At 40.8% G+C, this 17,555-nt stretch overlaps 1 protein-coding gene across 1 annotated transcript in view; it reads left to right on the top strand.

Annotated features, from left to right (window-relative positions):
* Nucleotides 1–17,555, top strand: part of frmpd1a (FERM and PDZ domain containing 1a) — a 64,293-nt gene that overhangs the window by 11,165 nt on the left and 35,573 nt on the right. Inside the window, exon 2 of the mRNA XM_088342576.1 lies at nucleotides 5,091–5,195. The gene's annotated coding sequence lies outside the window, so the exon portion shown is untranslated. The remainder of the gene's footprint in view (nucleotides 1–5,090; nucleotides 5,196–17,555) is intronic.

Below are 17,555 nucleotides of genomic sequence, written 5' to 3'. Positions count from 1 at the left end.
GAAAGAAAGGTGCATTTTCTGTGATATTTCTTTTCAATTTTTGTCAGTGCTTAGCCCTTGGATGAATGACCTACCAGTACATACATTTTTCCGTGAGTGGAGTCGGTAATTAGTGGGAAAAAGTATAAAAATACTAATGGCATCATATCATACACATGTTTTATGAGGAATACTTGGAATATGACAGGATTACAACTTTTTTATTTTACAAGATTTTCAAGAACAACAACCTATGGGGTGTTTTTTTAATCTCACTTATACATTCAAGGGTTAATACTATTGGCTTGATTTAACCGGCCTGTGAACCGTCAGACTGTTGAGAAGCAAAGACGTGTCTGTATAATGTCACCAGTCACGCCCGGACATAACCTAAGAAATGTAAAAAATTCTAATGATTAGTTTTCTAGACTGTGATCAACTTTGAACTGGGACCAGGTCCAAGCTGTTTTCCAGCTAAGATTTCCATGTTACACTCATCTGCAGGCATGTGATTGCAAAAAAATCAAAAAAATCAGACTAGAATAAAAACCTTCTATTTCTGTGTGTTCCAATTTAGATTATTCACTGTTATTAGCAAATTGCAGTGATTTTAAAGTTGAGAGTGTTTCCTTTCAAAAGGGACCAAAACGGTCCAGATTCTCCAAAGCTTTCAACAACAGGATTTAATTTACTTTGGGTACATCTTGGATTGAAACCAGCTCGGTGGCCTTGGGGTATGGCGCCCGCCCCGAGACTAGGAGGTTGTGGTTCAAGCCTTGGCCGGGTCATACCTAAGACTTAAACATTGGTACCCGTTGCCTCCCTGCTTGGCGTTCAGCGTTAGGGGTTGGAATTGGGGGGTTTGGTCACCTAATGACTCCCAACACCTCAGTTGGGCTGAACGAGGGGGCTGGGAATCCCCTCCTCTGTATCAATCTCCCAAAAAGAGTCAGAAATGACTAGCCACCACCCACTAGGGGGATATGGCTGTGGTATATATATACATCTTGGATTGAGATTTTATGTGAATTTTACAGGGATTAATTTAAGGTAAAGAGCGCGCTCTTCTGGAGAGCTTTGGGTTGCGGTCTTTAAATCCTTGGAAAAAAAAACTCGTTGTTTTGCAATCACACTACGTCACATCGCAATTTTGATTAGATTTTGGTTAATCGTGCAGCCCTACTACACGTTATGACATTTCGAATGAATTAATGAATAGCCTTTATTGTCATTTTTTAGAAGTACAACAAAATTGGAGGCCTTCTCCATTCAGTGCAAACTAAGATGAGGGTAAAAAGAAAAGTGTCAAAAAACAATAAATTAAAGATATATAAATAATATGTGTGAGTTTCTGAGAAGTTTTACAAGTAGCATCATTCAAAGTGAGAGTATTATAGAAAATGCATACTGTGCACTATGCTCATGAACATTGTAGATCAGAGAGAGTTAAGGGAGGTAATGGCTCTTGGGAAGAAGCTGTTTCTCATTCTTCATTGATAACATTGTAGTGAACATGGTTTACAACGTGATTAGACACAAAGCTCCAGGATAAACACTAAATGAAGACTTAAAACAGAAAAAGAGATAAAAAGAATGTTATGATAGATGGGCAAAATATTTACAAGGTAGGAGACTGACCTTGTTGTAAGTGAATCAGTGGGCAGGGACACCCTGAACTGGTTGCCAGCCAGTTGCAGGAAACACAGAGACAGAGAATCCGCCCGCGCATTCACACCTAGGGACAATTGGGACAGGCCAATTAACCTGACATGCATGTTTTTGGAATGTGGGAGGAAACTGGAGTGCCCGGAGGAAACCCACGCAACAGGGATGTGATTTTTCCGACTATAGTCGGAATTCCGACTTTTTCACAAAATTGCATAAATTGGCCACATCGTTGCACAAGCTGCAGGGTCTGAACTGCATTTGAACTGACCTTGCAGTATTAACAAAAAAAAAATCAGGTATGTGGGCGAATTATTTTGTTATTTAAATCTTCTAAAGATGTTAAATTATTAATTTAAGCATGGTTTAGGACAAGTACATTGCTTAAACCCCAGGAGCTTTGGGGGGGCATCGCCCCCCACTGGGCTCTGCCCTGGGCCCCCAAACCCCCAGCTAGGTTTCAGACTTTTTCTCCTCACCTCAATCACATCCCTGACGCAAGCACGGGGAGAACATGCAAACTCCACACAGGAGGTTTGATCTCATGACCTCAGAACTGTGCCGCACACGCGCTAACCACTGCCCCGCCGTACTGCCCTGTGAATCAGAACCATACAGAACAATTTAGACGAAAAAGATGTGTAATGACATTTAACACTAACACAATTCTAAAATGAGATAATAAACCAGGAATAAGATATTAATGCCCGTTTTACGATAGTCTTGTGCTTTTTTCAGGTGGTGATGGACCTGGGAAAGAAATTATCTCTGAGCCTGTCTCTCCATGTTTTAAGGGACCTGTAGTGCCTAAAAAACATTTTTGAATTGTACTAGAATTAAAAAAAAACTCATAAAATCAACTCAATTTTAAGTTCCAACTATAGATAACACTTTTAAATTAGTTTAAACACCTCGACAGCTTGATTGACTACAGTGTGAGAAAACTCTGATGACAGTGTTTTGTACCCTTGCTGACATTGCTCATTGTAAAACAAACAAAAAAAAGAACAGTTAAGAACATTTGTGTTAGTCTTTTGTAATTTGTTAATAATTTGATTTATATATATTTTATATTACATGTCTTACTAGGGATGCACGACAGTTATCTGTCCAATAACGGAAACATATGACATCACAGTTATCGGCGCAATAACAAAATTACACCCTATGGTCTTTTGGAGCCACAATTTGATCTGCAGATACTACTTGTTTTTGTGTTCCATTGTCACATGATACAATGGCTATGGGAGTATTATCACTTATATTGAAGCAAACACTTAATTGGAAAAAAAACATTTAGGTACCGGTACTAAAATATGTTAGACGAGCTCTTGCTTTATTCCTGAAACACAGTATGGAAAATATGGACGCAGCCTGCCCATTTGGAACAGGCATATACATGATGTTTATTGGATCGCCAAAAGAATATACCGTGATTTGAATTTAGTTTCCATTCGGATTAAGTCTTTTCATGTCAGTGGAGGTTTATACATTGAGCATTTTCATTCTGTTTGGCCGTTCTGTTTCCAATTGGGATGTGTGTTCCATGTTACTCCTCTTTACTAGACACCTGCATAAAATGTTCTAAAGCAGTGGTCTCCAATGAAGTTCCCGTAGGCACCAGGGTTCCCCCTTAAGGACACATGAGTGGCCCGCAAACATGTTTTGAAGATAGCTCACGAGTGCTGGGTTATTTTGATTTACTAGTACCGTAAATAATGTTTTTAGTTATTGACAGCGTCTATTGTGACTGGCTGGCAACCAGTTCAGGGTGTCCCATGCCCAAGGCCCGATGGACAGCTGGGATGGGCTCCGGCACCCCGTGACCCTACTGAAGATAAGCGGTGCAAATAATGGGTGGATGGATGGATAATAATAATAATAATAATAATAATGATAATAATAAAAATACAAATACAAATGAAAATGAAAATAAAACAATTCTAATAGTTCAAAATATACACATTTTTAATCCAACATTTGTAAATGGTAAATGGACTTCATTTATGCAGCGCTTAAACCAGTCACAGAAGACCTTCCTAAGCGCTTTGCCATGTACTTTACACTGAACCTGTTCACACACAGATAGCAGAGAAAGCCATTCAAGGTGCCTACCTGCCTACCTGCTTCTTGTTTCGTATCATTAGTGGTTCAGTGTCTTGCCATGGGCACTTTAACATAAAAGTGTGTGTTTTCAAATCATAAAATGTCCTGAGAGTGAGATAGCGATATTGACGGTACATTCATATATATACCTGATGGAAGCACAACAATCATTATTTTTTTGCATGAGTCGTTCATCATATTGCAATCAAAAGCAGGGTTTTCAAGCAGATAGAGCAACCTGAACAGTTTTGGTTCTCACATTGACACGATAATGGAAGACCTTGATGTGTTATTTTTTTTTATTTTTTTTTGTTTGTTTGTTTTGTTTGCAAGCCAACATTTAAAACTATCCATTGCTGGTTTTCATTATATTTCAGTCCTATGCGTAAAACAAAAAATCCTTCCCCTCCTTTTACATAATTCTCATTTTACAACATTATAACAGTAATCTTTGAATTTAGAATATTGAATGCCAATTGTAGACAGCATTTTATACTGTTAATTTTAATTAAAGATGGAGAAAATGCGCAATACCACTGCACCGTAAGCATTATTACGTAAAGCAACGTAAGACAACAGATAGATTGAGCACAGTAAGAGCTTCAGGAAAGAACTGTCTGGAGTCAGTGTCTGACAGTTTGGCTGATGGGACATTTCCCGGGGCTTTGCGATGTCCTCATTAAATATGGATGCTGTTTGGGGCTGAGGCAAGTGGGACTCAGCAAACAGCACAAAGAGCCAGCCTGGCAGCACCAACATGTTTTTTTCTCCCATCTTGCCTGTCTCTCAAGCTGTCTCCTGATCTAGTTTTCTTAATTCTTGATTCTTCAAATGGTTAACTGCTTTTCTTGACTGAGGTTATATTTTTCCATTTTGTTTTGTTGCTGCTTCTTCTAATTATGTGAGCTTTCTCTTTTAAGTGCTTACACTCCCCACAATGCATTTGGCCAGATTTCCTTTTCTCTCTCTCTCTCTCTCTCTCTCTCTCTCTCTCTCTCTGTAAGCATAAAGCATTTGAGAAGCAATAGTTGCAAGGAAGTGTTGGTCTTTTGCAGCAGCATTAAGTGCTAAGTGCTGTAATCACATACAGTACTGTAGTGAGACAGTTTCTAAGGAAGTAACAGCCTCATCCACATTAAACAATAAGACAATGACCAATGTCTAATCTAAAGTGTCGTTTTCTAAAATATTAAAAAAGCTTCAGTGCATATTCTGTAGCTCAAGTCAGCGGTGTTCATAAGAGACCTAGAGTACTTTATTGTTTTTGTGGACTTGTAATTCTTCATGTTTGTTTTTCGACCCATTACAACAGGAATTGACGATTTTGTGTTTGTTATTAGCTGATGAAGACTGGCCCCCCTCAGCACAATGATGCATGGAGAAAGAAGAGGATGTATCTTTAAGTGACGCCCACATGGACCCTGAAAGACAGGGGCTGAGAGCAGGTGTGTGCTGGTGTATGAATCTGAAATCATTTGTGGGTGTACGTTGTCCAGTTTATAAACAGACAAACAACAAGATTTGAAGAAACAGAGTGAGCAGAAAGTAAGAGGGAAGTGTGTAGAGTAGTCAACCACCGACACTGTAATGCCAATGAATTCAGTCCGTCACCCTCCTGGGACCTCGGAGGTTAAGGAGGAGCTCATTGTAATCTGGCTAAGCGTGGGTGACGCACAAAGTCCCTGACATTGCCTGCAGACAGACAGTACTTGTAATCTCATTTGCTTGTGCTGTGACTTTCAAGGATTCCGAATTCATAGTAGAATTTTCATTCAGCTGATTTCAACCAATACAAATGTTTCTTCCCTTCTCAAATATATTTATCAATAATCTGTTGATATAATAATTTATTGCAACTCCTAGCTGTGTAAAAACATTTGATTTAAAGCATTTTATATAACAATTAACAGAAAACAAACACAATATCACCAAAACGAGCAAATTTAAGGATTAGACACTTGTAAATATATTGCATTGCTTGAGTCTCAAGTTGAGACACATCTTTCAGAGGTTGACATCCTAATAAGAAAGCCATAATGATTATTTTGCCAAGTTAGTTTGCTCTGGTGTTGCTTTCAGGACTAGTTTAAAAACTACTTAAATACCACAACTGGATTCTGCAAGTGATCATCACTGTGTCCCATGATTCAGGCATCCACTGCTTGTCATCTTTTACTTTGTTCTTGGAGCCTTTTATTATCCTTTCTTTCACCCGTTTGTCTAGCAAGCTAGTCATGTCACTAAGCTGCGGCTTTGGCTCGCAGTTAGCCGCTGTAGTTATTGTTGTCTGCTCCAGGTAAACAAAACTTGCTGAGTCTTTCGATGTCATTGAGGGATAAATGTCAAGACCAATGAGAATTTTTAAAGCAACTGAACTTGCTCACTGTGATCGTTAAAGCAGCAAAGGCAATGAATGACAAATGCATAAAAGCAATCAATAAAGTAAGGGCCTATGCATTAATTTTTATGTATTTTTCAAACAATCATCTTTCTTATTTGGATGCACAGAGAAAATCGAGAACATGACTTTGTCCCACTTTATTTAGAGGGACTTATACAGTTTTATTGCTATTAAAATGTCTGCTTGCTAATAGAACCGTAAGGTTTTGAATGATTCAATAACAAATATACAGTAAAAAGAGAACGTAGCTTACCATTTTGTCTTTGGTAAAAGCATATGGTTTTTCTTGGTGAGGGATATATAAAGCGAGAGTGCAAAGTTGGCTTTATTTCTTGTTTAAATTCTTAACTCTCATCTTTGAGGAGATTCCAATTGACTTTCCTCTAGTGAAGAATAGTGTGGGAGTTTACTTCACACGCAGGTGCAAAAATTCACCTCAGTCTCTGTCTATTGCGGTGTATATTTCTAACATGTGTGTTGATAGATAGCCTGACAGTGACAAGCCAATGGGGCAAAACATCTGGCACATTTAGCCGATATATTCAGTTCCTCAAAATGATCATAACAAGCCTTATTTTGCACTTGTAATTAAAGCATTGCCTTATATTAAAAGAGTTTGAGTATTAAGCATTGTAAAGGGCAGAATATGACGGTATTTACCTCGCCGATTATTCTGTAAAGAGTTTTAAAACCATTGTTTTATGACTTTTAAAGCCAGCAAACATATTAATAACAAGAGTGAGAAATTTATCTAGCTATCTATCTACCTTGGTCACATCCCTCAAGAGGGGTGACCGACAGCAAGACACACACATACAATAACAAATAAAATGAAAGGGAAATTAATAACAACAACAAAAACACACACAATTTTTGGACCATGGCCAACCCAATTGCCCAAACACCCAAACAAGTTAGGCACCTCGGCACCCAAGTTGGTCATGCTTTCGTCCCTCCAGATGAAACGGGACACCAGAAAGCGGCGATGTCACTCGGGTCAGGGTGACACATCACACTCTTTTGTTCAACAGCAGGGCCCGGCAGCTTTCACTGGTTTACCCCTGCCGCATCATACGGGTGCCCAGCCCATCCTTAAGAACGCGTCCACAATCCCACTATCCTTTCACAACACCTCTCCACTCCTTTCTATCACCAACAAGAGCTCTAGCTTCCATTATATTTAGACCTCTTTCCTGCAGTGCACTCATTACACCATCCATCCACGTCAATCGCGGCCTTCCTCTTGGTCTCCTTCCATTTACTTCTGCTCTGTAGATCCTCTTAAACATTCGCTCCTCATCCATCCTCTCCATTAGTCCAAACCAACCGAGTACTCTCTTATCAACACGCTTGCTCAATTCCACGACTAGTCCAGTTCTGTCTCTCACAATTTCATTTCTCAGTCTATCCAATCTTGTCACTCCTTACATAGTCCTCAAACACTTCATCTCAAAAACATTCAACTTCCTTCTTAAATCTGCGTTCAGTTTCCTAGTCTCTGCACCATACAACACAGTCGGCACAATCACACTCTCATACAGTCCCCTCTTAACATCCATACTCATACTCTTGTTGTTCATCACTCTCCTCAGAGCACCCAAAACCTTGCTTCCTTGATTCACTCTGATCAATACCTCACACTCCATTCCACCAACTGCAGCCACATCACAACCCAAGTACCTAAAGCTTTCAACATCTTCCAGCACCTGTCCATGCAACCTGATTTCTAACGCCATGCCCACTCCATCACGTGAACACTTCATCACCTTACTCTTCCCAACATTGACACATAACTTACGCCTATCACATACTCTTCCAAACTCCGTTACCAACCTTCTCAATGTTTCCTCAGAATCAGCCACAAGTGCTGTGTCATCTGCAAACAACAACTGACTTACCTGCCACATTGTTCCACTGTTGTCCATCATGTCTACACCGCTGCCAAAAACTCTTGCATTCACCTCTCTCACCACACCATCCATGTACACATTAAACAGCCATGGTGACATCACACACCCCTGTCTCACACCAGTCAACACAGGGAACCACTCACTTGTCTCACTCCCTACTCTTACACATGCTCTGCTGTTCATATAAAAACTCTTGAATGCTTCCAACAACTTTCCATTACTTGCCACAACGCCTCTCTATCAACTCTGTCATACGCCTTTTCCAAGTCCATGAAAGCCAAATAAACATCCTTACCTTTTGCAAAATATTTCTCACACACCTGTCGTACTGCAAACACCTGATCCACACATCCTCTTCCTTTCCTGAAACCACTCTGCTCCTCCATCACCACCTCGTTCGTTCTTTCTCTCACTCTCTTAATCAAGACTCTTCCATACAGCTTACCCGGCGCAGACAACAAACTTATACCTTTACCTTTATACAATGGCACCACACATGCACTACACCAATCAACAGGAACCACACCACTTAAAAAGCATACATTCAACAAGCAAACTAACCAGTCAATCATAGCTGTGCTACCTTTTTTCAGGCATTCAGCAGTACAACCTTCCCCCCTTTCATTTCTTTCACTGCCTCTTGCACCTCCCATGTTTCCACAGGCTTCACATTTAAATCACCCAACACGGGCATTCTATCCATACCATCGATCGCCTCGACTCTCCCATCCTCCCTCAAAATACTCTGCCCATCTCGTCCTAAATGTACTACCGCCAACCAGCAATCTACAATCCTTATCTTTCACTTTCTCTTCCTTTCCAGACTCACTGTTTCTTAGGGGCCGGTCACACAGACATTTGTGGCTGAATCACGGCCAGAAATTTCTGCCTTTGAGGCGGACGCTATTGGGCGCACTGAGATCGCCATTCAGACGGGATACAGCGGTGTTTAACACGAGGTCGCGAATTCGCGCGCGGGTGGCAGCGCGAATCTGTTTGGCGCTGCTCAGTTCTTCAGAGCGCGGGTACACAGCCTTTCACGAGCGTATGGAGGCTGAACCACGGCCAGAAATTTCGGGTCGTGAAGCAGAAGCTGTTGAGCGCTGTTAGACGTTTTGAGACCGCCATATAGACGAGATAGAGCAGTGCTTTACTCGCGGTCGGAAATTTTCACGTGGTTGGCCGCGCTCAAAACTTTTGAGCTGCTCAAAAGTTTGAGCACGTGTTAAACCGCGTGCCGCACACGTGGTCAACACGAGGAAATGACGCGGAAATGACGGCGGAACGACGTGCTCTGGCCGCGGCCAGGGCGTGCTTACACATGGGTAGGACGGGAAATTTCAGCGGGTAATCGTGGGTGGAGCATGGTAATAGCATGTTCTGCGCCTGTATCGCAGTGTTATTACGTGAAATTAGCGTGTTACGCGTGTGACAGTCAAACGCCTTTCTCCGCGTATAAACAGCGCGAATGCCAAGCACGTATGTCAGTTGTGCTCGTGACGTCAAGGGGGTGAACATGGATCCCCGTCAGTGTAGTTTCTCTTCATTTCGAATAAATCTTTTGGTGCATTCGCATTGGTCGCAGCAAGGCTTTAATGCTAGGACCTTAGCTTGGCCTTTTGGCTGAGAGTAAGAGTCCCGGCTCCTAAGCTTTGAAGCGTGTTATGAATTGATCGATAATGGATAATGAATAACGAAGATAGAACAATAACCCTTAACCCCCCCCCCCCCCCCCCCCCCCGTCAGTGTAGTGACCTCGTCTTAATCCATTTCTATTTCTTGACATTTCTTTTCGAGATAATAAAATGTAAATGATGCCATAGCTTGTGATCTTGATCTTCACGGGACTGTGTCTTGTGCGGTTATGATTTATACAGCCCGGTGCCGAGATTTGCATCCCCTCGCTAACACAACCGCTTTTACCTCGATTTATGTCACTTTTAGGGAAAATAATGGCGAACATATAACCAAAACCACTTCGTCTTGCATTTGTTGGAAATGTAATTCAACTTAAACCATTACGTCTTTGTTTTTGTTGTGTACGTAATCGAACGGTAAATCCTCCCCCCCTCGCGTGAACGCGCATTGAGCTGCGCTTCCAACGAAAGCGATCGTATTCTATATAAAACGCTTATTAAAACTATAAAGCGAGCTAATTATAACAATTGGAAGATCCTAGTCTTTATAACGCGGTTATTTAAACAATAAAGTGCGATCGTATTCTACAAAATGCGTTTGTTACCGTGGATGAAAAAGTCACGCGAGGGTGTGGGTGTTGCGTAGGAGTCGGATTTGGGCACAACACCGGCTCGGGAGCTTTTATACCCGTGGTCCACACGAGAAAATGACGCAGAAATGACGCGATGAGGAAGCGGAACAGTCGCCGGCGTCTGTTTTGCGGGCATACCACCGATGAACAGCGGGTTAGCCAATTTTGCGCATTTTCCATCCCGGGCAACCACGGGCAAAAAAAAAAAACGCAAAGTTTTAGCCGTGATTCAGCCGCAAACGGCTGTCTGACCGGCCCCTTACTCTTTTCACTTCTTTCCAGAACACTTTTCTCCTTTCCTCAAATTTCACTCCTATCTTTCGTCACCATTCATCATTTGCTTTCCTTTTCGCTGCTTCCACTGCCGCTTTTACCAACTTTTTCTTCACTTTATATCTTTCATACGTATCGCCACTCTTATCTTGCAGCCACTCCTCAAAGGCACATCTCTTTTCTGTCACAGCCTCTGATACCTCATCATTCCACCAGTCACTTCCTTTCCTAATACCTCGACCAACTTTTTTCATTTCACACACTTCTTTTGCACTCCTCTTTTGATCGCTGCTTGGCTCTGTGGCTGGGACCTTAACTCAGTCTCTTGGCTGAGAGCAAGTGTCTCGGCCCCTTGGCTTTGTAGCGTATTATGATTTGACCGATAATGGATAATTGATAAAGAATATGGAACAATAAACCTTACAGTTAAAAGTTAAAAAAAATGTTTTGTACAAGACGCACCTGACTATAAGCCGCATGTGCCCACATTGAAGCATGATATATTTACAAGAAGAGTTTTAATAATATACAGTACCTTACCCCATTAACTTTCCGACGTCCCGCCGACGGCCACCAAACTTTAGATAAACAAATACGTGTCTGTACGATGTCACCAGTCACTGAAAAACGCCATACCACGTATAATTGGAAAGCTTAAACTCTTGAGATTCAAGATATGATGACCATTTCAAAATATAATAAGAGAATATATAAGAGAAACATCACGATAACATTAAGATATCTAAAAACCATAAAGCCGGCATAACTGGCCGTCTTTAACTTCTTTAAATGTTTTCATAAATGCCTTCATTACATCAAGCACAATCCATGAATCCAACTGTATAAAATACTTACTCCAAAACACACGATAGTGCCGACAGATAAATAAGCCTCTGCCTTAAACATTTCTGCTTCATTGAACGTTGGTTTTTGTAAGCCATTTGTTTCGCCACATTATTTCTGTTTACAAATCGTAAAAATTATTCCTACAAAAGAAGTTAGCACTCCCCTTTCGATTGACACCTTTTCCATGATGCTTTGTTCATGCTAGTTTTATTCATGCACAAAGCACAAAATTGCATGAAACTTGCGTCTTCTTCGACACATATTCCACGTGTCTCACTCCGACCTTTACTCCTCGGGCGCCCCTGGTGGCTGTTCGATAAAATACATAAATCGCCCGCATCGTTTTATAAGCCGCAGGGTTGAAAGCTAAGGAAAAAAGTTTGCCACATATAGTCCGAATATCACGGTACGTACTAAGTATGTGATGATGTCCGTACTAACGGACTGTAAGGCTATTATCGTGTACAATATTATTTCAAAAACTAGTATTTTTTTGTTCATGTTCTTTGTAAGGCCATTTTGGGAATTACTATTTCTACTTTTACATCTGTTAAGTAAACTTTGATGGTATGACAAAACACAACACCAATTTTGTTAAATTCCTGTCTGTTCAAAAAAACATTTGTTGTCGAACAATCAGAGAACAGTGGAACAGGAATGGCAAATCCACTTGTTGATTATCATCCTAAAATTATTCAACAAAGGTCAGGTTTCATTGAAAATCCTTTCTTTAAAGAAAAGTGATCATGTATTTTTCTTTTTTTCACTTCAGTAACAACTTCAAATGGTGGTAATCTACAGTAAGTATGCTGTAGTCGGCAGGTCATTATCGGATCTTACTAGTGCCTAAAAAATGTGATCACAGGCAACCACAACCATGTTATATGTATTTTTTATCTGAGAAAGAAGTAAATGAACAAGGGTCAAGCAATGTCAGTGAAAATCAAGACTTTAATGAAGAGGAAAAATACTTTAGACAGATGGCCGTCTCATTTGCTGATGACACAAGATCCCACTGCAGACGTTGTGAGCCCTGCCACTTAGCGCTTCAATCCAAAATCTTTAATCTCTTTAACATACAATATCTTCATATTTCTGTCAATTTGTCTTCTTTGCTTTCTTCTCTGAATTGGCAACCTCGTCTTCCCTACTTCATCCGTTTGTTTCCTCTAATGGACAACGCTAATGCTCATTATCAGCAAAGCACGTGTTCCAAAGATTGCTTCCTGCAGCTGTGGGATACACCACAGCTAAGATCATCTATCTTGGATGCCATGGTTTCAATACTTTCAAAATGGTAATTTTAAAGTGGTAAATATGACCTAAATAACACATATCCCAATATGTTAAGCCTTTATACAATAAACTGTAGGTATCAAATATTTATATTTAGTCAAGTCAAGTCAAATTTATTTATATAGCCCTTAATCACAAAAATGTCTCAAAGGACTGCACAGGATTACAGTTACAAAATTACACAATTAAATGATCTTAAACCAGCATGCGGGCAAGGAAAAACTCAAAAACCTCAGTGTGAGGAGAAAAGAGAAACCTGGAGAAAGGACCTCACATTTGTTAATCCCCCTTCCAGGATTGACCAGGGTGAATTACAATTAGCATTACTGTACACATAATAGTAAACATTAGGTAAGATGTTGAAAATGTCCGGAAAGTGCATGACATCACATCAACGACGCCCCCAGCCTACAAACCAGTCCAGAAAGTCTATGACGGCCATGACGCTGCCTCCCGTCTCTGCCAGCTGGTAAATGCAGGGGTTGACATGCTGCAGGTCAGACGCCGGTCCGCTGACCCATCCCAAATCATCCATCTCCTTCGTATCAGCCAGGCAGGCGTCGGAAAGAGACAGGACAAAACAGAATATGAGGTGGGCATCAATCATATGCTTTGGAATAGTAGTGTGTCTTAAGCCTTGATTTAAAAACTTCCGTTGAGGTTGCAGATCTTATCTCCAGAGGCAGGGCGTTCCATAACACCGGGGCCCGGATGGAGAACGCTCTCGAGCCCGCAGACTTCTTGGCTCTCGGAGTCACGGGTAGACCGGCATTTTCCGAGCGCAGACTCCGTGCAGGAACATAGGGGGAAATCAAATCGGAGAGATAAGAGGGTGCAAGCCCATGCAAACATTTATATGTTAATAAGAGAACCTTAAAGTCACATCTTAAGTGGACTGGGAGCCAGTGCAAGTTGGCCAATATAGGAGTAATATGCTCAAACTTTTTGGTCCTAGTCAAAAGTCTAGCTGCCGCATTCTGAACCAGCTGCAAACTTTTAATGCTAGACATCGGGAGACCAGAAAGCAATACATTACAGTAATCAAGCCGAGAAGTAATAAACGCATGAATTAAAATCTCTGCATCTGATTGGGACAGCATCGAACGAATCTTCGCAATATTACGGAGGTGGTAGAAAGCTATTCTAGTAATATTTTTCACGTGTAACTGAAACGACAGATTAGGATCAAATATAACACCTAGATTTTTGACCGAGTCACTATGGGTGATATTACATTTGTCTAGGTTCAGGGTAGTGTTTGAAAACAACTGACGACAGTGAGCTGGACCAATAATCAACATTTCAGTTTTTTCTGGGTTAAGGCGTAAAAAATTATTTGACATCCATCTTTGAATCTCAGTAAGGCAAGCCCCCAGATTTCTAAAACTTAAATGTCCAGTTTTTTCCAGTGGCACATACAGTTCAGTGTCATCTGCATAGCAATGAAAGCTAATGTTATACTTGCGGATAATGTCACCAAGCGGGATCATATAAATACTAAAAAGAAGGGGGCCAAGTACAGAGCCTTGAGGAACACCACAAGGGACATTAGATTGTTTAGAGGTCAGATTGCCATAGTTAACACATTGCATCCTGTCTGACAGGTAGGACCTAAACCACGAGAGTACAGTTCCTGAGATACCAATGCGTTCTAGACGAACCAATAATATGTTGTGGTCGACCGTATCAAAAGCAGCGCTGAGATCCAGCAGCAGTAACATTGATGAGGCACCAGAATCTATTGTTAAAAGGAGATAATTGGTTACTTTAGCAGTAGAATGATTTGCCCTAAATGCTGACTGGACAATTTCAAAAAGGTTATTTTCTGACATGAAGTCATTTAGCTGCTGTGCAACGACCTTTTTAAGTAATTTCGCAAAAAATGGCAGATTTGACACTGGCCTATAATTACCTAGGCTTTCTGGGTCAAGGTTAGGTCGCTTAAGCGTGGGTTTAATGACGGCAGACTTGAAGGCTACAGGAACAATACCCGAGGATAGCGATATATTAATAATATTTAAAACTGATGGTCCTAAGATCCCAAACAGATCCTTCACCAGTGAAGCTGGAAACGGATCAAGCAGGCACGTAGTTTGTTTGGCCCTACTGACCATCTGTGTTAGATTATCAAGGGACAAATCATTGAAACTGGACAACCGCTGACACAGTCCATACCTAACACCTCCATATCTTTGATATAGGAGGAGGAAACAGAGCTGATCCAACGACTTAAAAAAATGAAAGTAATTTTGGCAGAGACAAGTTCAACCTTGCCTCTTCTGGTCAAGGGAACTATTTAGTTTTGTGCTAGAATCACTGATCTTTTGCCGACCAAAGACGCAGTCAGAACTCTCATATCTAAAAAAAGCTTTTTCTTCCCAGTTCTGTTCCAAATGTTTGTCATTCCAGCACTTCTTTGAAGGGTATTTTTTTTAAAAGGTTTACTTCATTAAAAGTTTTCTTCGTCCCGCTCCCTTTCAGGCATTCTGTTATCCATCCATCCATTAACTGCACCGCTTATCCTCAGTAGGGTCGCAGGGTGCTGGAGCCATCCCAGCGATCTTCGGGCAGGGGGAACCCTCAACTGGTAGCCAGCCAGTCACAGGGTACACAGAGACAGACTATCCACCGGTTTATTCACACGTAGGGACAGTTTGGACCGGCCAATTAAGCTGACATGCATTTTTTTGAAATGTGGAAGGAAACCGGAGTGCCTGGGGGAAGCACGGGGAGAGCATGCAAACTCTGCACAGGAAGGCTGGTAGCTGGATTTCTTCCCATGACCTCAGAACTGTGCTGCCGCATTCTGTTATGACTTAGGTCATATTTCCAAAGAATGTAACTGCTTGCAATTATTGAATAGATGAAATGAATAAACGAAACACAAATCCTAACGCTAGAATGCAGGGGTCAGGAACATTTTTGACCCTAAGGCCCTTTAAGCCAAATATTTTGATTTGGAGAGAGTGACGCACTATACATTTTGGGACAAAATTCAAGAAAAAAAGCCAATCCCGCTCTTCTGACAAAACTTCATTTTATTTCACTGAGTGACGTGTGTGATGATTTGATCAAATCTATAAAATATTACAATGTGTCCCATATCAACAAATATCCAACTTAAAATTTGTCACCCACCCACAGTTAAGATCGTTGAGACTCATTTTGACCACCTTTTTTTTTAAATAATGGTTTTGAAACAAGGTGCAAGCAGATTTCTTTTGTAAAAATGTCAAAAAATACTGCAAACAAGAAGGGTACCGAAGAATTTACCTTTGGCGCAGAAGGCGCTGGGCGAGAGAGAGCACTATTTGTGCGGAGATCAGCCCACCCTTAGCACTCACCCAATCAATCTTTTTCAGGTGTTTGCAGTTTGTTCTGTGGGTTTCCATCATAAAGTGACTCAACATTGAACATACATTGTTTAACTCATTAAGTGCCATTACGTATAAATACGTTTTCAGAAGCATGGTCCCCTGAGTGATTACACTGTAGGGCAGTATGTATGACCATATGAAAAGTGATGAAAGTGTAGATAAGTACAGACTGTTAATGCTTCAACACTTTGTTCTTACTAAAAAAAAGATGATGAAGTGCCTTTGCAACAGTCAGGACGAAGAGAGATGACATTTTCTGCACCCACACGATTGCCATGACGACCCGAATCATGTGGTCACGTCTGCAGGAACATCTGGGGGCATGAAAAGTTCATGCATCGTTCATGCATAACTTCAGTATTCTTTTGATTAAATGCTATTTAGCAAGCAAATTGCCCCTGTGTTTATTGAAAGCATTGTTTAGATATTGTAGGTATCAAAAATATGAATTAAAAAAGCACCAAAGTGAAACTTCTGCTGAAATGCATCCTTTAATAAGAACTGTTTTTCTTTGACTTTTTCTTGGAAGCAAGTATTTTCAAAAACGTAACAATGCTCAACTGTTTTTTAGTAAACAATTCTCAAAGCTAGAAACATACTTTTCTCCAATAACAGATTCAGATTCAGATTTACTTTATTGTCATTCGTGTACACGTGTATACAGAACGAAATGTCGATACATCTGACCCGCACAGTTTCTTTGAGCGTCAGCCGGGATAGATAAGATTAACCATGTCTTCGTCAGAATTTTGGCGCAGCAGTTCGTCATCTCGCGGTTCGATGCCTCTTCCAGTTGTTAAATGGTCCAGTTTATTGTCCAGAGAGCGAATCTTAGAGGGGTTAGCCTTTAGCCTAGCTCAGGGGTCGGGAACCTTTTTGACTCAGAGAGCCATAAAAGCACAATTTTTGGAAATGTGTTTCAGTGAGAGCCATATAATATATTTTAAGACTGAATTCAATTAAATGTGAGCATAACAAGCGTCTTAATTTATTATTTTAAATAATGAGGTTATAATACTCACCATTAATGCGTCTTCTGGTGCTGCATGGATTTGCTGATGGTTTTGTAGTCTGGTTGGTACTTGGTGAGTTAAAGCTTCATGCAGGCCTTCATCCGTTAAATGTGATCGTAGGTTGGACTTGATGTTTTTGAGATGTGAAAATGACTGCTCACATGAATACGTCGATCCAAACATTGTCAATACACCAATACTCACACGCCTCAGTGTGTGGTATGTGACTGGAAGCGCGTTCCAAGCTTTGTGAATCAGCTCGTCTTTGGATTGAAGTTTGTCCAGTTCTGTCCTCATGTGCTTGCTCGCCAACTCCGCTTTCTGTCGTGCAATTCTTTCCAATTCTTCATTCAGTGATTTGAACTTGCTCATCCTCATCTCTGAGGCCTTCAGGTCAGCCACTTCTGCTTCAAAATCTAC

Source organism: Urocampus carinirostris, chromosome 8 (genome assembly GCF_059441175.1).
Source record: "Urocampus carinirostris isolate Australia breed hairy pipefish chromosome 8, RoL_Ucar_1.0, whole genome shotgun sequence".
In the NCBI taxonomy this organism is placed as follows: Eukaryota; Metazoa; Chordata; class Actinopteri; order Syngnathiformes; family Syngnathidae; genus Urocampus; species Urocampus carinirostris.
This window is presented reverse-complemented; position numbering and strand designations above follow the sequence as displayed.